The 18,571-nt window shown below is 46.2% G+C and overlaps 1 protein-coding gene and 1 long non-coding RNA gene across 5 annotated transcripts in view; one reads left to right on the top strand and one right to left on the bottom strand.

Moving 5' to 3' along the window:
* DNAI1 (dynein axonemal intermediate chain 1) overlaps positions 1–18,571 on the top strand; it is a 214,096-nt gene that overhangs the window by 49,105 nt on the left and 146,420 nt on the right. The window lies entirely within an intron of this gene.
* Positions 1,357–10,699, bottom strand: LOC109281286 (uncharacterized). Its single transcript, XR_002087893.2, has 3 exons — positions 10,140–10,699; positions 3,450–3,563; positions 1,357–2,877 (listed from the first exon to the last, which is right to left on the bottom strand). It is a non-coding gene; the product is annotated as an uncharacterized LOC109281286 (long non-coding RNA).

Genomic DNA, 18,571 nt, shown 5'->3' on the forward strand with positions numbered 1-18,571 from the left:
CTGACACCGAGTCGATGCACTGAAGCCTTCCACTCCCCTCGATAGTTTTCAGGCATCAGTCATTCTGCTGAAGGTCTCATGTCTCAGCACATCCATCATTTTTCAAGTCCGTTTAATCAGTTCATTTTTAGTGCTTCACAAGCATCAAGCACCAGGGAATGAAGAATCGCTCCTGAAGGAACCAATTCCTGAGCAACCGAGAAATGTTCTGCCCAGGAGATGTCCAGAAAGCGCAACGGTGAGATGCATATGAAACAAGACTGGTGTGTTTGGAGTGTTTGCTTCCCTTGCCTTGTGAGAGTTGAATCGTACAGGTACAGCTGAGAGCCGCGCTCACTCCAAACACTGTGATCAGTAGCACGCGTGTGCAGAAACAGGCCATTAGACTGGAATTCGGCATGAAGAAAGCAGCTGGTAATGAAACCTTTCCAGTTTTTCCCTGTGGCCCTGGATTGGGAGTGTCAGCCCGCAGGGAAGACCTGCAGCTTCTGCAGACAAGGTCTGTGGCTCAAGGATTGAACTATTAAGTAACCTCAGGATCCATCAGTGAATCAATGATCTGTGGTAGAGATCATACTTGAATTGAGGAATTGCTGCCAACAAGGAGGTGGGAATTATTTGTACAGGGCAGTGGTGAGTCCTCACCTAGAATACTGTGTGCGTGTCACATTACCTGTATTCAAGAAGGAGAAATAGAAACTGGAGTAGAAAAGGTCTACTGGGATGAGCAAGGGACTGTGAAACACCTTAGGAGAGGAGACTGGGAGAACTTGGCTTATTTAGGATGTGGACAGATGTCATAGTTATACTGGTATAATCTGTGCTGATATAACCTGCTCTGTATATCCACCCCTATACCGGTTTAAGTGTCTAGTCCTGTACTGGTATAAGTGGAACTAAACTACTGTAATGTTAAACTTGTTTCATTCAGGTTACGACTACTTTGATCTCTCTTTTTATACACATGTTCTTTTTGCTGTTGGATTGCACCGAGAGCTTGCTTTAAAGTGGTCGTCCATATGAACTCTACCCGCTTTGGTCAGTGATTGCTTTCCAAACTAGTGTGTCTCGCCCTATAGCTCTAACCTGCATTTTTGGCTCCCAGCTGTGTTAACTTTCATTTGGTTGGATAAAATGCTCCCTTTTGGATCATGGCCATTTAACCATGCTGTAACAGCAACCTGTCCCAATTGTCTGCAGCACCACCAGTCTTGTGTCTCTGCCAACTTTACCAGCAGTGTTTTATATCATTGAAGAGGTCATTTGTACAGGCAGTTGGGCTAGATGATCACTGAGGCCTCTTTCAGTCCTATGAGTCTAAGATGGATAAAAGTATTAAATAGTGTTGGGCCAAGGATCAATCCTCGGGGAGCCCCACTTGAGGCAACCCCACTCATTTATATCACTTGATTGACAACTACATTAGGAGATCTCTCAGGAGCAAATTTTTAATCCCTTTAATATGTGCCCAGTTCATTCAAGATTTAAATTGAAATTATATGTGGTACCTCACCAAATACTGTGGAAAAATACAGCATTCTGTATCAGGACAGTTGCACTTATCAAGCAAATCAGCAATCCTGATATAAAAAAAAGAATAATAAAGATGATAGCTTTGACCAGATGTCCTTCCTCTGCAGACCAGGTGCCTCAGGCTTTAGAGCACGCCTATGGTGTCCAGGAGATATATAGGAGTCAGCAGGAAGGTTGAGATCCATGTGATGAAAAACCATATCGTAAATGGCTCCAGGGAGCATGATGAGCTCCAGTGTTAACTCTTCGTTAGAAGCCGCAGCGTTTTATATGGCTTGAAGATTCAGAGGAATCCTTAACTTTCTTTTTTAAAGCACTCAGTCAAACAATGTGAGTACCAACAGTTCACCTCTCCTACACGCTCCTAAATCCCAAGAGTATGGTTTTTCTTCAGTGTGGCTTTATCTTCAGGTAAAATGTGAGCACTGGGGACCAGTCCTCAGAACTTATTTGGGGCTGGAGTAGCAGGAAACGTGTGATCCCAGTGCCCAAGGACCAGTTTGGAAGCATTGTTCCTACCAGGAGCAATGTCCCTCAGAACAGCAATGACGAGAGAGATCCTAACAGCCCGTATAAACTTCTATTCAATGTATAGAGAGGAGGCTTAGGAGGCCTGGGGGATTCGATGGGGGCGTTATGCTTGTGGATGATTTTTGCTTGTGATTTTGTTTGCCAAAGTGGTAGGCATGAAGACAGCTGCAACATCTGGAGATATTGTCTGGGCTGGATTTACATGACAAGCTGCTATTAAATCTGGTCCCTTTTGATACGTGTCCAAAGAGCTTTTGAAAGTAAAAAAAGAAAAAAGAGGCTTGACTATTGGCTGCTGAATTCTTAGCCCTGAAAGAGCTCATACAAAGACTGCTCCAGGTGGCTTTAAAAATGTACGTGTTTCTAAATCATGCTGCCAGACAAAACAGCAGGAAGCGGAGTGAGCTGGATTCCCTGCTAATCTTTCTCCAGGCTGCAGGAGTTTATTTTAGAAATGAAAATACCAAGACTGGTGAAGTTCTTAGAGACCAAGCCAGCGGGGTAACAGGCACCGTGATCATTTAAATAGTAATTCTTGTCTTGTAAGTGAAATTGAAACCTTCTCAAACCTTTGGAGTAGTTCGTCGAAACAAAGTTCTGCGCAGATCTGCTTCGCATCTGGCCTGGATCTCCATAATGGGCCTGGCCAACACGGCGGACTCGAACGCTCTCGAACACCAACGTAGTTTGTGTCTTTGTCTGCAGTTGAGACTAAGAGCCATCACTCATTTGCTAAATGTCCCTTCAGTTGTATCCGTTCCAGGAGCGTGACCGACGCTTGGGAACTGGTTACGGACATTTTACCAGATGTCCCTGAAAACCGCAGTCCCACAAAGGAGAAAGAAAGAAAGAAGACATGAGCTCTGTATTAATTTATGTAGCATATGAGTGTTGTATGGTGTATTTCCTTGACTTTATGAAGTCAAAAAGGGTAGTTAAGAAAAGTAAGCCAATCACCCCCTCCTCCCCCTACCCCAATTCTTACTAGAGATAAAATACCTTGGGGAGAATACTGCAAGAGTCAAGAGAAACAGTGCTAGGCTGTAATTGGTAAGACACTAGCAAAGTTAAAAGGCTTATTCTGCCCGGTCTGGGAACCTATGATCATAAGGATGTTACAGAGACAGGAAGCCTGTCTTGTGAGAAAAAAAGTGGAAGGAAAATGGGTCATTTGCCAGTGGCTGGTCAGGGAAAGAGGTTGGTACAGAAAGAGACTCTTTGAAGGAAGTCAAGCCCTCCAGAGTAACCTCAAGGGACTGGACGCGTGAAGGACATAGGCTTGTATATACAGGGTGTTTTACTGCCTACAAATCCTGGTTCTTGCACCAACTGTCTGCAGTGAAAACCCCAAAATATTGTGTTTTGGAAAGTCGTTTTGTGCTCACTCTGAAAATATCTGTTACTGGTGATAGCTCCTGGCAAGCAGAGCTGCAGGGACTGCTCAACCTGGTGCAGCTGTGGTGGGCAGAGTCTGTACAGAAGAGCCTGATACTTCGGTCCTGGTGAAAGAGAGAGAATCACAGAGAAGTCAGACTGGAAGGGACCTCCGGAGGTCACATCTAGTCCAACCCCTGCCTGAGGCACAGTCATCCCATATCATCCGTATACAAAGCCATTGTCTAAACTCTTAGCAGAACTACACCATCAACCACGACACAACACAAGACCTCACGCCTGAACCTGCCACAGGGAAAGCAAGAACCACAGCAGCCAACGTCTTGCTGCTGCAAAGGTTGTTAAAAATACGCTCAAGGGATCCCAGGAAGAAGCCTTGTCTTGTGCTGCGGAGGAAGGCAAAATCCCCGCCACCCTGTACCAGTGTGGGGGGAAATTCCTTCCTGACCCCAGCGCAGTGATTGGTCTGACCCCGAGCGGAGGGGCAAGACCCTCCAGCCAGAAACCTCTGGGTTGAAGTCCCAGCAGGAGCATTGGCACAGCCCAGTCCCATCCCCAGCCTGGGCTTCAGCCAACACCCCATGCCATTGAGAAAATCTTAGAAAAAACCCTGACACATGTAGCAGCAGGAAGGGGGAGAAAAAATCCCTTCTAGCCCCATGTGGCAACCAAGAAGCCAGTTAAAGAAGTAGGTGGCCACACTCAAAGACTGGTGAAGACTTGAGGCTTGTCACCTGGGGTCACAAAGAAACCAGAGAGGGGACAGCATTGCTGCTTCTCCCATCACCGGGACAAAGCCTCCCCTGGCAACAAAAAAACAAACGAAAGTTGGAAAAAAAGTATAACAAATGAGAAAAAAGGGCAGATGATGGGCTTGTGCTGCCTAAGGGTGATGAAATACCTTCTTGCCCATTAGTAACCAGAGTATGTTAGCAGGCCTGAAGGACTCACCTAAGAGTCCTAAAAAGACCCTGCTGAGGTTATCTCTGCTACTTTTTAACAACTCCTGGAGTCTGGGGAAATTTCCAGAGGGTTGGAAGAATGCTAATATTGCACCAGATTCAAAAAGGGCAAATGCAACAATCTGGAGGACTGTTGGCAGGTTAGCCTGACTTTATCTCTGGCAAAATAGTGGACAAGTTGACACACATAAAATAATTAAAGGAGAGGAATACAGATAATGCCAGTCAGCATAGCCTTATGGAAAACCAGTCTTGTCAACCCGGCCTCTATGCCATAAGTTTGGTAGGTAATGATAAGTACATCCCTGTAACACACTTAGACTTTTGTAAGGTGCTTGCCGTACTACTGAATAACTTTCTGATTAAAAACATAGGACTTTACAGTATCAGTCAAGCATAATGAATTAAGAATCGGCTGTCAAGAAATCTCAGAAAGCTCATGCGTCTGGGAAACAAGAATGTAGCCCATGGTTATAGAGCAGGGAACCCTGTTCTGGGAGCAAGTGACTCTTTCGAAGACTTGGGTGTCACGGTAGATAGCAGCTATACATAAGGTTCAGTGCTTTGGCTGAGAGGTCAAATGAGCTTTTTAGATGCATAAACAGGAGACTTTTAAATAGGAGCAAGGAGGTTATAGCATCCTGTGTCCAGCACTGATGTTACCAGTAGTGGAATACTCTCTCCAGTTTCGGTGTCTACAATTCAAGGAGGAGGATGGAGAGGGTTCAGGGAAGTACTGTAGGGCTGCGGTTGAGGAAAGGGTTGGATAGCGTGCCTTAGTGGGGGATTTACAGAGCTCAGTCTGCGCGGTTTAACAAAGGGTGACTTGATCATGGAGGGTACCTTCATGGGGAACAAAAATTGATAGCAGAGGGGCTCTTCAGTCTAGCAGACAAGGGCATATAAGCTCTAATGGGTGAAAGTTGAAGCAGGACCAATTCAAACTAGAGCTAAGGTGCAGATTTCAACAGTGAAGGTCCATAGGAACAATTGAGAGCTATGGCTGATTCTCCATCGAAGGAGTTATTTAGTTGAGATTAAATCGGGCTGGATTTTTTTTCCCCCTGGAAGACTGATTTTTTGCCTGACTAGGCCAACCATGAGCTATTGCATTTAAAACAAGAACTAATTTAGGGAAGCTTTATGGTGTGTGTTCTGCAGGCAGTCACCCTAGATAATCCGAAGGCTCCCTTTCGCCGTAAAATCTGTGAATCCACACCTTCTTCCGCAGCTCCCACAAACTGGTGGGGAAGAATGATAGCCGTTTTCAAATATTTGAAAGGCTGCTGTAAAGAAGAAGGAGAACAATTGTTCTCCCTTGACGCAGGGGGCACAATACGTGGGGATGGGTTTGAACAGCAGTAATGCAAATTCTGATCAGAGCTCAGGATAGACTTCCCAACTCTAAGAGCAGCAAAACAACGGCACAACCTGCCAACAGGAATTGTGGAGGGTTGCAAGAAGAGGCTGGACACCACCTGTCTGGGGTGGGTTAGGGGTAAGGGATCCTGCATTTGTGCAGGGGGTTGGCCCGAATGACCCTTGAGGGCCTTTCCAACCTTGTGGTTCTGTGACCATCCTCATAGGCAGCTCTGTCCTGACCTTCCAAACTGGAAGGTAGCATGGGTTCACTAGGCCTGCTGGGGAGAGATGAGAGGGATTTTGCAGGAAGTCTCCTTTCCTCCCACAGGTTAACCCCCACAGCCAGAGACACATTTAATTTCCACTTTATGAATAGAGCTGAGCAGATAATTCATTTGGTCGATTTTTGCCCCTCTAATATCATAGGCCTAAGAGCTCATGCAGAAGCCTCTGGACCCTCCTTCATGGCTCCTGTGATTCTGGCTTGGTGCTGAAGTGTCTTCCCAGTTGAGTCAGTGATAGGGATTCAGACCTTCACCATCTAACTTACTGAGATCCCCAAATAACTATTATCAGTTGAACGTAATGAAAATGCAAACTACAACACCCTGTTTTAATCTGTTGTCCAAATACAAGATGGCACTTTCTAGACAGGCAGGCTGTGTGAATGCAGAGCCGACAATGTCTATCATGGTGTCAATTCTGTGAGCAAATATAGTGTGGTAAACATAATATATTACACGGGTCACATGACAGATGAGTCTTAATTATTTGGTCATAATTTAAGTTCTCCGAGACTTGCCGAATTTTTCCTAGATTAACTTCTTTATCTATTTTTAATTAGTTCAATAATGAACGTTCTTACTATATCACTGGTAAAACATGAAATGATAAAGACCTCAACTGACGTTGTGGAAAATCATATTAATTGATCTCACGGTTTAAGGACCGAAGCCACAAGTGGATCCTCTGGTCTGCCCTCTGCACATCACTGGGTTCATGAAACCTTGTGCTCTCTCCGTATATCTTTAGTTAGTCTCTAAAGGTGCATCTCTACCCTGCCTTCTGACATTACATTTCACTCCCATGCTCTTACGCTGACCCCAATGTCAATTAAAGCCTTTCAGGCCTCATAGATTAAACAGTTGTGCCCCAAACAGATGGCAGGGTAGAGATGCACCTTACAGATAGACACAGAAAGCGGCAGCCATGTCTTTCTAAGCAGAGCAATTTAATTTCATAATTTGCAACAGAAAAAAGAGGGGGCGAGCTTCTAAATCTGTATATGAGATGAGAGCTGGATTCCATGTCTTTCCATAAGGATGTTAGATTAAACGTGTTAGTTTGGGTGCACAGATATAAGAGATTTCAGGCTTTAGCATTCTACAGAACATCTTATAACTAACAAGGAACTAGATTTATATGGCATTTCTTGTTCAGATGAATGTCACTGCACCTCGCCCACCACTGAATCAGCAGGATAGTTTAGGACCATAACTGGCGAAGTATGCGGAAACTCTGGGGGAAGCTATACGAGCAAATTACAGTTATCGAGGCCAGAAAATCTAGGTAGACAGGCGCTGTTAAACTTTTGAAGTCTGACAAACAGTGCTATAAGGATTTTAAAAACAAAAAGTAAGGCTCTGCTGGTATCTCATAGGTGTGTAATGCCCTGTTTCTCCTTTGGATCATTGGTTCAATACTGATCTAAGGTGGCTAGTCCCACCTACGTTCTCAGCACTTCCTGCATCTCTCAGGGTATGTTTGGCTGGTGGAAGGAAGTGCCTAAGCCAGCTTTGCGCACCCCAGCTCTGGCACCAGAAGCAGTACACCTGCATTACTGTGGTGCTGCACTCAGGGTAATAAACTCCTCTTCTCTGTAGAGCTAATTACTGCAGGGCCAGCATCTTGCAAATGCAGCTCTCCTGGCTCCATTTCCAGAGCTAGCTCGGGTATCTTAGCTGGGTCCACAATGTAGACGCGCCCTCCGGTGTTATTGTCAGTCTGCTCAAATACTGTCTCTCCTGACGGCACTTAGCTCTGAGACGGTGGCCCCCGGCGTCTTCCGAGGGATTTGCAGACCTAGTGAAAAGGTTCCTCAACAACAGTAACAGGGAATATCAGAAGCCAGGCAGAGACCGGACGCGTTAGCAGGATAAACACCAGTACAAAGAGTGAAGATGAAAGGACAAATGGGACTGGAAGGAAATCTGTCTTGTTTATTGGGGGGCTGCTAGGAACACAGCAGAACAAGCAGGAACAAAGTGAATAATGAGATCTCTAAGGCTTCAATGGGGATGAGAAGGGTGATTTGTGCATTGTGAAGGTGGCAGAACTGGCATCTTAAAAGTATTGTATTGCCTATAACCTTTTGCCTCCCTCTGCTTTACAAGATATGGCTAAGATCTGGCTCCTGCCCGCTTGTTTTTCTGTCGAGTAATTGTCCCCCGGCACATTCGCACTTGCAAGTGGTTGTGCTCAGCCCCCGAGCCTTTCCCTGGAGCCTTTTAGCCTCAGCAGAGTCCGTAGAGGATGCTGTGACTCTACTTCCCCACAGTGAGGGGTAAAGGGCAGTGGGTATTTCCTCTCAGCCGCCTGGCGGGGCTGGGGCACTTTGCTGGTCCGCATTGGCAGCCTGTTTCCACTGGAAACCTCGCACCCTCTGCATCCCTATATTTGCTTTTTTCCTGCTTTTGTCTTTTAATCCCTGAGGCCCTTTCCCTCTTTCCCCAGAGTGAGGGTTGGAGGTGCCCCCTGGCCCCCACACACACTTTGTTCCTAATGGTTTCTTTCCTGCATCAGGCAGCACCGATATTTTGGTCCCACAAGCACATTTGGGACCAGAAACTCTTCCCTCACTTTCTGGCCAGGGAGCTCTTCAAATGCCATCACCAAAGACTCCTGGTTTCAGAAATTGCCCCCTTTGTGGGGAGTTATTCCAGTATCCAGCACACATTCCTAGTTCCTGTACTGCCCGGGAGAATCTCACCTCTCTGATCGGTATGATGAGGGGAGGGGGCTCTATCCAGACCTCCACACCCTGACCTCTCAGCCTAGATGTTGAATGGCTCTCACAGGTAGAGCAAGGATGTTTTGTGCCTGTTAGAAACATCCCCAAACATAGCAGAAAGGACTTCCCCAGGAACGGTGGAGGTTTTCCACTTGGTGCCACTCCAGACACCTTTCTCCAAGGCTAAGTACAGACAGCCAAAAGGCCCAAGGCTGAATCTGAATCACTCTTCACAGGTTAGTCAAAGCTGTATAGATTGAACCAAGAAGCAAGTGAAACATTCACTTTTGATCCCGGAAATGCAGCCACGTGCCTGCAGTGGCCTGGGCTAGAAGCTGGGAGGCGCTAGAGCACACCTCCATGCTCAGCTGGAGTAGACAGCTTGGGCCAGAGCTAACTTGCCCACTCTGCAAGGGAGAGCTTATGGAGGAGGTGCAAGGCATCTTGGGATGCTGAGGGCCTGTGAGTTAACTTGAATCTGGAGGAAATCTGGGACACAAGTTCAATAAACCGATTTAACCTAAATCAGTTAAGTCTGATACTACATCCACCCAGGCTTATCTTAAACTGGTTTTGGCCATTTTGAAAGTGGTTTCTGCATGCTGAACTTCTGTTGTGTTACAGATTTGAACTGGTTTCTGATCACTTATACCCATGTATGTGTAATTTCTGTCCCTAGCCCAAGTGGTTCCTTGATTGTGATCTTTGTAGGCCACTTTTTGAACTTAAGAATATCAGCCTGAGATTTTTCAGGGGCCTAGCAAAGGTGTTTCCCACCAGTAGAGACCCTGTTCTTCAGAGGCACCCGAACATGGTCCTCACAACTCGTATGGGCTTGCCCTTTGAGACTGTGGCGACCTGCTTGCTACTTCATCTTGCTACCAAGATGGCAATTACCTCTCTCAGAAGGGTTGGTGAGATCCCAGCCTTGATAGCGGCTTCCCTCTATACTTTCTCTCTGAAAAAGCATTCCTTAGCATCTGCCTGAAATACCTGCTGCAATTAATGAGTTTCACCTGGATCAAGAGGTATCTTTCTAGTCACCCACGGAGCTGAGTCCTCAGTACGTACTCTGGATGGTAAGTGGGCACTGGCCAGTCACTTGCACAGGACTAAGCTGTTCCAAAAATCTCCACAGCTGTTTGTAGCTAAGTGGAGAGGTGTAAAGGCATGGTGATATAAGCCCATAGCTCACCTGACTGGATACTGGGTCATATGAAGTTGTGCAATGAGCCTGCCAAATTGCATCTGCCTTCAATAGTCTCTGTCCACTTCACTAGAGCCCAGGGTGCCCCCATGGCTGCTCTTCCCAAAGTTTCTCTACCCGTCACCTGCAGGGCACCTACCTGGCGCTTGGCCCACATCTGTACAAAGCTCTCGTGGAGTCCTCTAGCTTGGATGCTGTTTTTGGCAGAGATCCTCCAGTCACCGTTCACCTACAGTACTCCGAGACTCAGCTCCCCGTACGTGTGGCTCACTGCTTCGGAGGGGACGAGCACACGAAGGAGAAGAGGAAGCTTCTTACCAGTGACTGGCCACATCCCCCCAGTCTGACTGTGGACAAAACGTCTTGGAGAACTCCAGTTACTGGTTTCGTTCATCTGCTTGAGGCTCTCCCTGTTTGTCTTTACACAGCCATAAAAATGGCAGATGCAAGACTAGGATGTGTCAGATGCGATAATTCCCGTAGGGAGAAGGAAGTATTAATACCATTGTACCAGCATACGGCGTGCAGCTCTGGTCACCGAGGTTCAAGCTGGAGCCAGTGCCGAGAAGGGCTGTTAGCGTCACCAGGGGAATGGAGAGCCAGACACAGGAGAAGAGATTAAAAGGAAGGCTGAGATGGGATACGGCTGCTCTGTATACAAATGTGAGAACTGAGAAGCACCAGGGAGGGAGAAGAGCTATTTAAATGAAGGGGCAGGATCCAATAGGGATTAAATGACAGTTGCTTGCAGTAGAAGGGGAGTGGATTCGATGACCCTGGAAGTCCCTTCCAGTCCCTGTTGCTAAACTCTAATCTCCGTTTCAGTAACACACGGGTCACACACGTGAATTCAGCCATGCGAACGGTGAATTCAGCTGACTGGTTTAGTGTCCAGCCGCAGGGTGACATGGTCAAACAGCCGAATTCCTATTCACGTTAAAAGCATTTAAAATCATAGATTAGAATTTGAAGTCCTATTTTCACCGTCTCAGTGCAGTGGAAATGCTTCTTTGTGGAATGATTTGTTTTCACAAGCTCTTGATCATCATACCGAAGTCATCTGTCCTGAATTGTGCTCTGCATCTCTTTTGTAACGGCATGCTTAGATAGGAACAGATGACCTGCATCTTTCAGCTTCAGTCAGAGTCTTTGAAGCTAGAGGAACTACTTTAAATGTGATCCTTTTGTGAGGCTGGTAATTTGGCAAGCAGTAATTTCCTGGGAAGAAAGGCGTATTATTATTATTTTGCTATAGGAAACATTCATATTTCAATCCAGAGATGTGGAAGGTGCTGCAGGAATTGTAAATGAGCCCGTAGCCGCGTGCCTCGGAGCTGCGGTAGACGTACCGGCTCAAAATGAATTTTGATATCTTTTCAGCCCTAAATCCTTTACCTCCCAAGAACGCACGGCTCCAATCAGTTTGTTTGTTTTAGATTACTTTATATTCTGACAATGCTTTCTGAACGCGGCGCTCAAAGAAAATCATTCATCTTATCTCTGATTCTCCTGGAGAAAAAGATGTATTGCCAGACATCAAAGGCAAAAAGTCTGCTCCAAGCCCACTGAAGTAAATGGAAAGACTCCCACTGCCTTCGCTGGGTTTTGTACCAGATGCTGTGTTCGAAGATAATAATGGTGCAGGCACTGGGAGCATTGTGGTTTAATGGGCTAGGTACTGACTGTTGATCTACGAGCCTTGGCTGGGGGCGGGGGGGGGATCTCTTTTCAGGGATGGAGGTGCTGTTTCGGTGCTGCTCAGCCTCTTACTTAGGTTGTAGCGGAGTTGAGCCAAGATGTAGATGCCTGGCTGTTTCAAAGGGGCACCTCGGGCTGTAGGTGACCCAAATTGCACTGATTAATTTAGAAACCCAGAGGGGCTGTGTGGCCACTGAACCAGGGGTCTTCTGGATGATTTTTTGCTTTGAAATCCTGTGCAAGTGCTTCATTGGCCAATTTGGGTTTTGCACAAGGTGCTCCAGTATGGAGCACTGTACGGAGGTTATAAGGGCTCTGCGATAGCCTATATTCATAGATGAGTTGCACATCAATAAGTTACCATGAATTAGATTGGGCTGGTTTGTGCTAACTGCACACTGGAGTGGGGGTTATTCTTTGGCTGCCCCCCTTCTGTTCATTGCTTTTTCTCTTACAGCAGCTCCGTTGCCCGTGATAGACACCATTCGGGCACAGACAGTTTTTGTGGATGATGTAAAGACTGTCGATATACTTACAAAGGTGGAGGGGAGCTATATATATGCTTACTTTCCTTGTGTGTGTCTGTTATATATATATATATATATATATATATATATATATATATATCACACACACAGAGAACAAGCATATCCAGAGATACAGCAGTTAGTGCTGAAAAGGGATTGGAAGGAAGAATAAATCTTCTGTTTTGAGGCATATTGAGGTTTTGGAGGAAGTTTTCCTTGAAGGCAGTGTTGCCAGTTCTAGGTGTTCAGAAGTCATGAGGAAGGCTCCCCTAATCATGAGATTACTCTTGTTATTAGTTTTCTGCACCTCTAGGGTGCTCTTGGTTCGTGTTTTAGAACTTTTCTCCATTACCCAGAAGGCTGGAAACGTACTTCTTCAACCCCAAACAAACCCCAAAGCTGACCGTCTTCTCTCTAAGTAACTGCATTCAGGACTGGATTAATAAAACCTCCAAATGTTGCAAGACTTATGGCAAAATGTCAGGGACTGGCAAAACTGCCCTAGCTACCTCCTCTGAGGGTTTTTTCACCTTCTCTGAAGCAGCTAGCCAAGACAGGTTGTCCATCTGATCCAGTCTGGCAGTTCCTGTCTCTCTAACTATTCATCGGTTTCCTTTAATGTGGTTTTATTTGGTAAGGGACCGTAACACGATTCTTGTCATGTTAGGATCCCGATGATGTTTCCAGAGTCTGGGCTGCATTCAAATTCCCTCGGCAGCCAGTGAGAACAGGTTCAGGGAGGGGAGTCGTGCAAACCTAAACTTTTAGGTTTAAATGATTCTGGAGATTTGTAGCCAAGCCCCGGGCCCCACAAGGCTCTCCCATCCCTGTTTTCTGTCTTAAAGGCACCGGAGCTCATCCTCCAGTGCTGCTGAGCCCCTGTGACAGCACACTAATCCTCCCCGACTTCACAGCGTGCTCGGAAAATTGCAATTTCCTTTTCTCCTTTGAAACAAATTCTTATCATTTCCAGCACACGGCACTACGGCTGACAGGACATGGTCCCTGTCTGCACGCCAAGGCTGGAATTCAATTTGGGAGTTTGGCTGCTTTGCATAAAACCACGTCAACCCTCACGTTTGATACTGCCCACAGGAAGTCTCAGCTAATGGACGGGATGGCGCTTAGTGGAGGCCTGTGCTTTGTAGTGACCACCTGCTATATCAGACTTCAGTGAACTGCTGCATTTCCCATTTGAAATCCTTTATTCCCAGGTGGTTAAAACTCCCCATTGGCTGGCACTTAACAGTTAACCATGCAATTTCCCACCTTTGATTTAACAAGCATTTATCCAGCTCTCCAGGCTCTTTGTTAGAAAACAGACTCTTGCTCTCACCTTAAGTGATACAAGGCATTGTCTTCAGTTTGGGAACACAGTTGCCCAACAGGGGTTCTGAAGGTGCCGATGTGAAGCGACTGAGATCTTTTACACAAAACAATTGGAAAATAAGTCCCAGGCCCAGGTAAGTGTCACTACTAAACTTCTTTGAGATTGTTTTAGTGCTCCTCACATTCTCTAGTATGGGAGATGAGTACCGCAGAAGGTACCTGATACCTGACACCTCCCTGGATTTATCCTGGTGGAATGCTGCTAGCTTCAGTTTATATAAAATTTCCATGAGATCAGAATAAGCTTCACTGTTTTCAGTGGGAAATTGGTTGGCAATATGGGCAGTGCATCCATTCCATTGATGTTGTCTTGAGGTTTAAACATGACACACTGCTCAGTCCTTTGCAGAATTTGGCAGCAGTGGTTGAACGGGCTTGAGCAGTGCCCGAGCTCTCCACCCAGACAGCAGCTGTTTCCCATGTGGGGCTATGTGCACTGGAGAAGGCTACTTGGGTTCTCTGCACCACTCTGCAGTGAGCAAGCAGTCGGGGTTTGTAACATAGTGAAAGGATAAGTTAGGCAGCTCTGCATCTATGATCTTTGGATGCCAACATGTTTCTTTCAATCACAATCCAAGTGGAGCAAGTCAGACTGTGAGCTGGTGGTAAACTTATCAGCAGGAAAGGAACAGCAAAATCCCAGTGACGAGTCCCATCATGCCCCTTTGCTTCGTGCTTGTTTTATTTCCAAAACCAAAACTCAGGACCAGCACAAATTGACAAAGACTCCTGGGGACTCAGCACCCACTGCCTCTTCCACTTTTATATCCTTTCCTTACCGTAGCCTCCCTTGAGTCAGTGTCCCCTAGACGTGTGCAGTCCAGTCTAGATTAGCTAGGATGTAGGGAGACACGAAGTCCTCCCATGCTGGTGTTCCTTTGCACCTTGTTAAAGAGCTAATATGCCTCTAACGCTCACCAAATAGATGAAACCATAAGGAAGTCTCCCTGCTAAGGAAAAAGGACTCTTCTGGGGAAAACCACTCCAAAGCCCCTCTGGAACGCAGTCCTTCAGGGTAAAACACCCAGGTGGTGTTGTACCCTGTGCTTTAGATGCATGCTTCTTAGGTACAGCCTTCCTGATGGGGGAGATGGCCAAAGGGCAGCTATGTTAGGAAGCCACTGGGACTTCAGTGCCTGGCTCCACTCTGTGCCCCTGAAAGTCTCCTCTTACATTACCAAAATGAGGTGATGTCTGGGAATACATACAAAGGCTCCAGGGGCATCCCAGCTCCTACTCTGTTCTACATTGTACCTAAAAGGATCATAGGAAAGTATGGCTGGAATGGACCTCACACAGTCATCTAGCCCATCCCACTCCAACCTGCTCTTGAAAATTTCCAGGAATGGAGATTTTGCAACCTCTCTAGCTGCCTGTTCCAGTGCTTGACCATGTCAGAAAGTTCCTCCTAATCTCCAGCCTAAATTTCCTCTGCTGCGGGTTGAGGCTATCATTTCTAGTCCTGTCCCCCGCAGCCCCAGAGAAAAGCCCTTCTCCATCCTCTTAATAATTGCCTTTCAGGTATTTGAAGACTGTTATCAAATCCCAAGGACAAGGGCACGTTTGGAGGCGAGCACCCCAACATTTTACATCTAGATCCTTTCTGCTGTGGAAGGAATTCACTGCCTGTTGTGCAAGGGGCGTTCAGCAGAGAAAGTATGCGTCGCACACTGTATGTTACGTGAGCTACCATTACTAGCCCATATAAATATTCTAATCGACCAGCATTGCTATGTCAATTCCTGCATGATTTCATGCTAATATTCCTCACACTTTCTAATCAAATATTTACAAACAAGCCCATCACACTCTGGCATCCTGCGGAGGCTTTCTGAAGGAAACCTTTTCGTTTTCTTCACTCCAGCATAAGTTGATGAGATACTTTGTGGAGGAGGAGCTGGTGTGAAAGCACACAGATGAAAACAATACTTCTGCCAAACACTGTAGCCTGTTGCTTTCAACTGCCGACTGGCTTTATTCATTTGCCTAACAGTGATGTTAGCAAGCTGAACCGATCAGAAGGTTATTCACATTGTGTTAAAACACATCATTACAAGGGTGTTTCAGAAAGTAAGATCAATTTTGAAACAAAATCTTTTTGCGTGCAGTGATTAAGAAACTACACTGCAGTGGAGAACACTGATGGTGTCATTATTGAATGTGCCCATCATTTACGACTATGTAGGGAACTGATAAGGTCCACTAAATGATCATTGCACACACAGTGGTTTTATTTCAACATTCCTATTGCTTCCTGAAACACTCATGCACTGATTCTGCTTTCCTTCCCATCCCTGTTCCTGTCCTCCTTGTTCCTATGAGTGTTAGCTCTCCTTTGTTCCCTCCCTCAAACTTCCTTCTCCTGAATATGCTGTCCACCACTGATTTCCAGCACTTTACAGGCACTATGACTCTTGATCATTACATAGAAGTTTGGATGTCAGTAAAAAGTTTGCAGATTGTCAGTAAAAAAAAACAATAAATTCTCGGGTTGGGACCCTGCTGCCTGCCTCCAACCCAAACTCGGTCAATCCAACCAGCAGCTGGCCACTGACATAGATAAAGAAACAGACATTCCCTTAAACATGGATTTGATTATTTTAATCAAATGTGGGCAGGGCAAAAATGGGTAGAATGGAAATAGCTAGGGAGTGTAAAATACATATGTATCACTGCACTTCCTATCTCCCAGCCATGCTAAATTGTTTGTCAGCCAACCTGGTTTTGGCATTGCCCAGGCTTGTTGTACTTGTTGACTTCAATATCTGTAGACATGAAGGGTCTTTTGAGTTGGCTTGGGGTTGCATATGTAGTATGCTTGTCCACATTTTGTCTGGGGGAAAAGGAGATTTAGGGAGGATATGCTATCAGGTTTTGAGTATTTGAAAGGTTGCAATGAAAAAGTGGGAGAATAAAACGGAAGACCCAAAGCAATGGGTTTAAACTGCAGCAAAGCAGATTTATATTACATCTCAAAATCAATTCCTAATGGTGAGAACTGTAGGACTGTGGCACAAGCTGCCCAAAGACAGTGGAGATGCTCAGGCAGAAGCTGTATAGGCATCCCTGTGGCATGGTTTAGGAACATGGCAGCCTGCCTCTGTGCAGGGTATTGGACAAATGGCCTGTGAGGGCCCATAGTACTGCAGACTTCTGCCAAGGGGCGTTTGGGGAACATCCTTCTTCCAGAGCTTTGCTTGCCTGGACTCCACAAGGGAGGTGGATCTGAAGGGGGTCCACAGGGAGAGACTGGATCCTAGTAGGTAGCCTCTAGTCTTTAGAGGTTTTGACTTAGTACTACCTATTCTTTACCCCATGAACGAATCCTGACTCCTCTTGCCAGCTGACATCCAAAGCAAGAGCTTTGGTTCTGGGGGTCATCTTTGAAAGGGCTGGTTTGGGAAGAAGGACCTCTATTCTGTAGCTCTTATTTAACAGTGATGATTACATGGGCATATGAGAAGCTGCTCCCTCTGTACTAAGACATTCTCGTGGTCTAAGTGTATCATGAGGATCAGAAGTCTTTATCTTAAATCTTTAGGAAAAGTCACGGGACTGCATAAAGAAACAGAGACTCTATTTAAAACATGCATGGTATTATTATGCCTTTCATCATAGAATCACAGAAAATGAAGGTTGGAAGGGACTTCAGGTGGTCATATCTAGTCCAACCCCCTGGTCAAAGCAGGAACAGCCCAAACTACATCATCTCAGCCATGGCTTTGTCTAGCCGGGTCTTGAAAACCTCCAAGAATGGAGACTCCACCACCTCTCTAGGTAACCTGTTCACAACACCTCCTAGTGAGAGAGTTTTCCCTATTATCTAACTTCAACTTTCCTTGTTGCAGCTTGAGCCCATTGCAGCTTGAGCCCATTGCTCCTTGTCCTGTCATCTGCCCCCACTGAGAAGAGTCCAGCTCCATCCTCTTTGCACCCCCCTGCAGGGAGATAACGGATGCTATTCAATCCCCCTCAGTCTTCTCTTCTGCAGACTCAATCAGCCCAGTTCTCTTCTCCTCTCCTCACCAGTCCTGTCCCCCAGCTCCCAACCATTTTCATTGCCCTCCGCTGGACTCTCTCCAATGTGTCCACATCCTTTCTGTAGTGGGGCCCACAGCTGGACACAGGACTCCAGATGCGGCTTCCCCAGTGCTGAATAGAAGGGAAGGATCACTGCCCTCCAACTGCTGGCAGCGCTCCTACCCATGCAGCCCAGGATGCTGTCAGCCTTCTTTGCAACAAGGGCACACTGCTGGCTCCTATTCAACTTATTGTCCACTGTCACCCACCCACTGGGCCTTTTCAGCAGAGCTGCTACTTAGCTAGTTGGTCTCCAGCCTGCACCGGTGCATAGGATTCGTCCATCCTAAGTGCAGGACTTTGCACTTGTCCTTGTTGAACTGCATGACATTTCTTTTGGCCCAATCCCCCAATTTGTCCAGGACGCTATGGGTGCGTCTACACGAGACACTGACTGCATAGTTGTTAACCGTGCAGTAATTTAGTACTTGCATAACCAAGTACTAAATGACTGTGCAGTAACCAGTATTACTGCGCAGTAGCATCCCTGCAGTTGTCTGGTCATGCTTACTGCACAGTACCTCATTACTACTGCCTGGTAGCACGTTACTACTGCACAGTAGCATCACATCACAGTTCGTGCCCTGCGACGCTACTGCACAGTAGTAACGCTCTCCTGCTCAGTAAGTATCTCATGTAGATGTGGCCTGTATTATGCATGGTAACTCCTATTTGAGAGCTCCTATTATGAGTTGGTGGCTACATTGGCTAAGAGAAAGGTAAACGCCAGAAGAGGGCTGTTTTACTACCGCTGCGTGTGTATAGCACTGCTGGAATCACTACTTGATTTCTGTGTCCAGTTCTGTTATCTGCGGTTCTGTAAGGATGCTGAAAGTTGGCGGGGATGAGAGAAGAGCCACCAGAATGATTAGATGTC

Source organism: Alligator mississippiensis, chromosome 3 (assembly GCF_030867095.1).
Source record: "Alligator mississippiensis isolate rAllMis1 chromosome 3, rAllMis1, whole genome shotgun sequence".
NCBI lineage: Eukaryota > Metazoa > Chordata > Crocodylia > Alligatoridae > Alligator > Alligator mississippiensis.